The 7,764-nt window shown below is 45.0% G+C and overlaps 1 protein-coding gene across 1 annotated transcript in view; it reads left to right on the top strand.

Moving 5' to 3' along the window:
* The first annotated feature begins 1 nt into the window (after position 1).
* ZNF592 (zinc finger protein 592) overlaps positions 2–7,764 on the top strand; it is a 60,389-nt gene continuing 52,626 nt past the window's right edge. Inside the window, exon 1 of the mRNA XM_011999331.1 lies at positions 2–200. The gene's annotated coding sequence lies outside the window, so the exon portion shown is untranslated. The remainder of the gene's footprint in view (positions 201–7,764) is intronic.

A 7,764-nucleotide genomic window follows, 5' to 3' on the forward strand; every position in this document is an offset into this window, starting at 1 on the left:
GCCCCCCGCCCGGGCACGGATAACGGTGCCACTTTCTCCCCCTGGGACGGCCTGTCAGCCCGACCGTCCCCGCCGCCCGGAGAGCTGTCGCCGTCACGGGGCAGACACTTCGGGGAACGACCCTCTTCGGCGCCCCTCAGTCCTCCCCTCTCTTGAGCCCAAGTTCTGACCCTGGGGAAGGTTTCTCGGGGAGCAGACAGGTATTCCTAGAGCTCCAGAGTTGGGGTCCTCAGGGGTGACCAGGCATGTTGATCAGGGTGAAAATTATCTCTCTGCAAGGGCTCTTCCTGCCAACGAGGGGGTTGACGGGAGGCTCAGTGTGACCTGAGGGAGGACAGAAGAGCGTCTGCTGGACAGATGGCCTCCTGGCCTTGGATCAGCGTTTGTGAGGGGGAGGGGTCCGTATGACCTTAGGTATGCCTGCTCCTGAGAACTGCAGCATTATTGAAGCTGTTTAGGGATTTTAAACCATTTTTTTGAGTAAGCCAAAGGTGGCATTAAAGGTCCTGGATTGGAATAAGTCCACAGGCCCACCCGGGGAAGCATGTTTGGCATCCAGGACTAGTCTAGAATAGGACTGGCAGTAGAAGAATGGGACTTGGGGGGTAAGATGGTGTTTGGCTTATGGTTTGCCCACTTGAGTTCAAGCCTGTGTTCATGGAGGGCCTCTGTAGGGTGCTTCTGTCCCGGGTGCAGGGTAGTGCACGGTATGGCAGAGTGCAGAGGATGTGGACAGACAGATTCCTGGCCTGGTGGATGCTTGGTGGTATTTCAGTAGTCTGTTTCCTCAACCTCACTGTTACATTACACAGTGAAAGGGGCAGAAGTGTGGTGTTAGTGCGTCCATTTTGATCATTTTCCAATTTTTCAACTAGTTGTGGCTTTGATTTATTAAATAAATTTTTACTGAGCACTTACTATGTGCCAGGCACTGAGCTAGGTGTTGGCTGTACAGTGGTAAGCTAGAAAGATACCATGTTTTAGTTGTTAGCCATTGGGAAAGTCTAACAATAAATAGTCGTGGCCGGGCATGGTGGATCGCGCCTGTAATCGCAGCACTTTGGGAGGCTGAGGTGGGTGGAGTGCCTGAGGTCAGGAGTTTGAGACCAGCCTGACCAACATGGTGAAACCCCGTCTCTACTAAAACAATACAGAATTAGCCGGGTGTGGTGGCACATGCCTGTAATCCCAGCTACTTGGGAGGCTGAGGCACGAGAATTGCTTGAACCTGGGAGATGGGAGTTTGCAGTGACCTGAGATCGTGCCATTGCACTCTAGCTTGGGCTACAGAGTGAGACTCCATCTCAAAATAAATAAATAAATAGTCGTGGAAATTTTTTCAACAACAAATATTTGTCAACAAATATGTCTTAGGCATTGTTCTAGATACAGTGAACAAAGAAAGCAAAAATGATTGCCCTTGTGGTGCTTTCATGGAAGTGGGGGAGAAGACAATAAATAAAGTATGTAACAAAAATATGGTCTGTTAAAAAGTGTGAAATGCTAAGGGGAAAAAGGAAGCAGGGAAGGAGAATCTGAGGTATCAGGGGTGGTAGTTGAATTTATATTATTAGGGTGGCCTGGGAAGGCTTCCTAAGAAGGTGTCTTTCGAGTAAAACTTTGAAGGAAGTGGTAAACTAATAATTTACTATGGTGAGTATAAGGAGAGAATTATGAAGAGAGGGTTAAGAGACTGATTTGATTTGGGGGCTCAGGAAAGGCTTCCCTGAGGAAGTGACGTTTAGGCCAAGATCTGAAGGAGGGTTAAGAGTTAACCATGTGTGGAGCTGACTGTAGCAAGGAGGAAGTGAAAGAGGCCTGTGGGACTGGAGGGGGAAAGGGAGAGGGGAGATTAGTCTGGAGACTAAGGCCAAGTTAGAGCAGTGGGGCCTTGGGGGCAGAATGCCTGCCTCTTTAGTTTCGTTTGTATCTCCAGTGTAATTAGGAACCTTTGAAGAGTTTAAGGGAATGACATGACATTTACATTTTAAAAGGTCTCTAGCCCCTGTGCAGGGAATGGACTTTTGAGATAAGCAGGTAAGGCAAGGCTTTCTGGGTTGAGTGGCTTAACTACCTGATCTGTTTGGAAAAGCCTCAAGCAATCTGGGGGAGATCCTTTGCCTCTGTGAGTCTGCTTCATCTAGCTTTTAGGAAGGGAAGGCAAAAATGAATTAGCATTTATGGAGTACCTGCCAGGTGGGAGAACCAATTTTAAAGACTTCTGCATACATTATTATATTTAACTTAGTCCTCTCTACACCCTAAGAGAAAGAGGTTATCATACCCATTTTACAAAGAAATAAACGCAATGGGGATGGATGACTTATTCAAAGCCATATTTGTAACATAGCCTGGATTCAAAGCACGTCTGCCTGAATTCAGAGCCCACTGGCTCCGGAGCCAGACCACTGAAGTTTGCATTTTGCTCCTGTCACTTGCAAACCAAATGATCTTGAGTTATTTAACCTCTCTTGTGCCTCAGTTTCCTCATCTTGAGTGCAGATGAAAGTCCCTATCTCATAGAGTTGTTGTACAGATTAAGTCATGTAAACAGTTTAGCACTGGGTTCAAGTGTTGGTTGCTTTTATTATTTTAAACATTTTTATTAGTTTTTTTTTTTTTAAACTAGAGACAAGCTGGATGTGTTGGCTCACGTCTGTAATCCCAGCACTTTGGGACACTGAGGTGGATGGATCACCTGAGGTTAGAAGTTCAAGACCAGCCTGGCCAACATGGTGCAACCCCGTCTGTACTAAAAATATAAAACTTAGCTGAGCGTGGCGGCGCACGCCTATAGTCCCAGCTACTCAGGAGGTGGAGGCAGGAAAATTGCTTTAACCTGGGAGGCGAAGGTTGCAGTGAGCTGAGATTAAGCCCCTGCACTCCAGCCTGGGTGACAGAGCGAGACTCCGTCTCAAACAACAACAACAACAACAACAAAACTAGAGACAATGTCTCACTATGCTGCCCAGGCTGGCTTTGAACTCCTGGCCTCAAGTGATCCTCCCGCTTCCACCTCCCAAAGTGCTGGTCTTGCAGACATGAGCCACCAGACAGGCCTTTGGTTTTATTATTTAAATGTTTGAAATATCCACGTTGTGTCTCAGCCATATTGTGGTCATTTTAAATGAGATTAAATATATAGATAATTTATTTCTTGAATTTTGTGGGACTTTTTTTTCCTCTTATCGTCTCTTAATAACTTAATGCCATGTTCCATGTGATCAGTCATTCAACATCAAGCTCCCATTTCATGCTTGTGGAATACATAGTGAGTTTCTTCCAGGAGCTCAGAGTATCCAGTGGAGCTCAGATATTTTAAAGGATGAGTTACAGTGTACTTAAGTTCTCTAGCACAGTTGTGGTTAAAGAGCTATTTGAAACAGTAAGAATGAAATCCCTGGGTAAATAGGAAAGACTTCAGGGAGGAGGTGACTTTCGAACTGGGCTTTGGAGGAAGAATAGGAGTTTCACAGGCAAATAAGATTTAGCAAAGAACATTCTAGGTAGATAGAGTCATAGGTATGAAAGCATGGAGCCATGGTAGCCCCCATTGTTTCGGGATGAGGCTGGAAAGCTAATTTGGGGCTGTGAAAGGCAGGTCAAGGAGTTTGGATTTTATTCTGTAAGCCATGGGGAGCTACCAGAGAGTCTTAGATACATCACATACATCCCATGATAGGCGTTGCAATTAGAGAGTGGAGATAGATGTTATCATGGGGTGGCTTTGTTTGGGGGGCATCACTATGTTTCAGGATCTGGTTCTGTGCTTCGTAGACCAGAAATTTAGTTTTGTAGGGTACTCAGAGCTGATCGGATCCAGAGAGACTGACTCACTAACCAAACTTGGAAGAGACTCATGAGTAAACTTAGGATATTAACTGACCATGAGAAATGAAACTGCAGAATGACAGATGTTTCTGTCCTCTGGCCATTGCTCCCCTCTCTCTGGCCAGGGCTGGGACATACTAACAAACACTTGCTCCTCAATTCCTGTTTGTTTTTCTCAGGCTCCATGAAAACAAACCCTTTCTGTTAACATAATCTTTCCTCAAGCTCTATTCAGTGTAGTCAACAATGATTATTAATTGATAGAATGAATGATTCTGTATTGTTTATGTGGGATCCTGTATTTGTGAAACTTAAGGAATGGGAGAAATAACAGAAATAAAATATCAGAAAGGAGTGTTCCGTAGAATTAGGTTAATGGAGAAGGTATGCAGATTCTAAGTAGTGTGGATAAATTGTGGCTAGCAGTGGTTGTGGGCAGATGCATTGAAAGTTGTTCTGGGAACAGAGGTCTGTGAACTCTTGGACGGGGTAGAGGGCTTTTGGCTGCATGTGAAGGAGACACTGGTTTAGGATCTTTATCTTCCCTACACATTGGAGACAGAAAAGAAAATAATTCCCACCCTCCACTCAGCCAGATCATGGTGAGCTTTAATTTAATTTATTTTGTTATTTTATTTTTGAGATGGAGTCTCACTCTGTTGCCCAGGCTGGAGTTCAGTGATGCCATCTTGGCTCCCTGCAACCTCTACCTCCCAGGTTCAAGCGATTCTCCTGCCTCAGCCTCCTGAGTAGCTGGGACTACAGGCATGCGCCACCACACCCGGCCAATTTTTGTATTTGTAGTAGAGTGGAGTTTCACCATGTTAGCTAGCCTGGTCTTGAACTCCTGACCTCAAGTGATTTGCCTGCCTTGGCCTCCTAAAGTGCTGGGATACAGGCGTGAGCCCCTATGCCTGGCCTTATTCCTATCTTTACATGTAAATTTGTTTAAACTTTTCTTTTCTTAAAAAATAGGAACATCCTGAATAGGAGAGAGTTCTGAATGTTGATGTCCCTGAGGTAGAGCAATTGCATGTACCCAAAATCTGTGTGTTTTCATTTGTGGGCATCTGGTCCAGGGGCCTCCCTTTGCTTGCTCCAAGGGTGTAGGATGTGATATCCATTAGCTAATTGCTTTTGGGAACTGTTTTCAGAGGATCAGAGTGCTACTTCAGCCAACCATTTGCTTCTGTTTAACAGCAGGGAAAGTGTGTGTGTGTGTTTGTTGAAATGACACATTTGATCCTTTTTGTGGCTCAAATAAAAGTTAATGAATACCTTTCGAGTTTGGTGCCACGACAGTTATTCCTCAAAGCTGTCAGCACTTATGGGCTGTCCTCTGGTCACTGCGTGACTTTGGTTAAGTTCCTTACCTTTTCCATTTCAGATTCTGAAAGTGTTATATCAAGAGGTAATAATGGGCAGCTGGTCACGATAGCTCATGCTTGTAATCCCAGCAACACTTTGGGAGGCCGAGGTGGGTGAATCACTTGAGGTCAGGAGTTCGAGACCAGCCTGGCCAATATGGTGAAATCCTATCTCTACTAAAAATACAAAAATTGGCCGATTGTGGTGGCACACGTCTAAAGTCCCAGCTACTTGGGAGGCTGAGGCAGGAGAATCGCTTGAGCTTGGGAGGCTGAGGTTACAGTGAGCGAAGACTATGCCACTGCGCTCCAGCCTGGGTAACAGAGCTAGATTCCATTTCAAAAAAAAAAAGGTGATGATGATGAGGCCTGGCATGGTGGTTTACACCTGTAATCCCAGCACTTTGGGAGGCTGAGGTGGGAGAATTGCTTGAGCCCAGGTCTCGAGACCAGCCTGGGCAACATTGAAAGACCCCATCTCTTAAAAAAAAAAAAAAAAAAAAGGAGGTATTGGTGTCTCCCTTTCTCTCATCAACACACTCTGGGGGATGAAAAGGGTGATAATGCCTATGTGTGTGATAGATTGTAGAACGACTGCCACTGTGTTGAGTGAAGAAAAGGAGTATGTCTGCTGAACAGATTAACATCTGGTCTCCAATCAGTATGTGTGGTGGGGTAGGGGGACTGCATGACTTTAACTTTTTATTTTTGAGAGGTCTAGGATTATTGCAAAAACTGAGTTTTTGTTTTGTTTTGTTTTTAAGGCAGAGTGTCACTCTGTTGCCCAGGCTGGAGTGCAGTGTTGCGATCTCAGCTCACTGCACCCTCCGCCTCCCAGGTTCAAGTGATCTCAGCCTCCCAAGTAGCTGGGACTACAGGCACCCATCACCACACCCAGCTAATTTTTTTTTTTTTTGGTATTTTTAGTAGAGATGGGATTTCACCATGTTGGCCAAGCTGGTCTCAAACTGCTAACCTCAAGTGATCCTCCTGCCTCGGCCTCCCAAAGTGCTGGGATTACAGGCGTGAGTCACTGCACCTGGCTGAGATTTGAAAACTTTAAAAAAGTGTGTTTAAATTTTTTTTTTTTTTTTTTTTTTTTTTTAAGAGATGAGGTCTCTATATTGCCTAGGCTAGCCTCAAACTCCTGGGCTCAAGCAATCCTCCTGCCTTAGCCTCTTGAGTAGCTGAGACTATAGACAGTCACCACTGTGCCCAGCCTGAAACTTTTTTGAGTAGTCCAGAGGTGGCATTAAGGGTCCTCCTCCATAAAAATAAATCCACAGACTCATCCAGAGAACACGAGACCTATATCCCAGGTCTAACTCAGAATAGACTTGCTTCTCTGTAAGGACAGAGTTTACAGTAAGATCTTACCTGAGTGGAGGGGTGGGGTGGTTTTTACTTTGTTCTTTATATTTTCTTCCTATCATTTGAATTTTATACAGACATGTATATATCATCTTTACAAAAACAAACAAGCATCCTGTAAGCCTAGTTTCATTTTGGAGACGAACATTGAATGCCCTAAAGCAAAAACTCAAAAGCTGCCTAGAACTATGTCCCTATAGAGATGTATGATGTTGGAATTGGCCTCCTCTGTCACTCTCAGGATAAGATGCTTTTGTTAGATATGCATTCAAACAGGTGGATTAGGCTAGCACCTCTGATTGGGATAGTCCGTGAATTCAGAGAGGCAGGGCTGCACCCATCTGGGAGGAGCTGATGAATAGAGTATGATTTGGCTTCTAGCTTCATTAGTTGGTTGCTTTCTTTAGGGGTGTTTCTAAAGAAATCACTCCTTTTCTGGTGTGGCTCTGGGCTACCTCCTATGGACCACTGGGCTCAGTCTCTCACACACCAGCATGGGGATTCTAGAGGCCTTGATGTTACAACCTGGGGATCAAGGGACTGTGAAGAGAGAGAGTTCCCATGTGTAACCCTCACATGCATTCCTGGGATTTCCCACCTTTTAGGAGTTTAGCTCATACTAGGGGCAAGGTGGAGGGCTGCTCCTTATAGCCAGTCTTTGGATGCAGGAACATTTTACCCACATTGCCCTTGGCAAGCTAGAGCCAATGTGAGCCAGCAGAGTGTACTCTGGCTCCGCTTTTATCCCCCTGGTTTGCTGTAGTTTACAACATTCTACTTTTTTTGTCAGTTCAGTTCCTGAAATTGCGAGTATTCCTTTACAAGCCAAAGGACAGGGTGAGACTACAGAGAGAGGTTTTGAAGATAGGTGTCCATTGTAACTGTAAGCCATCTCAGGGACATTGTACCGCCTGATGACGCATTTGAGGCAGAACTTTGGCATTTTCAGAAAAGGGGACCCAGGGATGGGCACTGAGCAGTTCAGATTTTTCTGGACTTGCCCAGCCAAAGCTCTGGTCTGTGTGGCTGGGCTGCTATCTGCCTTTGTGCTGTTATTCTCCCCAGACTTGAACTTACTGGCTGAGGTTATAAAAACTACTTCACCATTTAATACTTTATTAAGGCTATAAATCTTTAGGCCCTTAAAAATATTAGATTTTTTTTAAGAGATAGGAGTCTTGCTACATTGCCCTGG

This window comes from Mandrillus leucophaeus, unplaced genomic scaffold, assembly GCF_000951045.1.
Source record: "Mandrillus leucophaeus isolate KB7577 unplaced genomic scaffold, Mleu.le_1.0 Scaffold1164, whole genome shotgun sequence".
In the NCBI taxonomy this organism is placed as follows: domain Eukaryota; kingdom Metazoa; phylum Chordata; class Mammalia; order Primates; family Cercopithecidae; genus Mandrillus; species Mandrillus leucophaeus.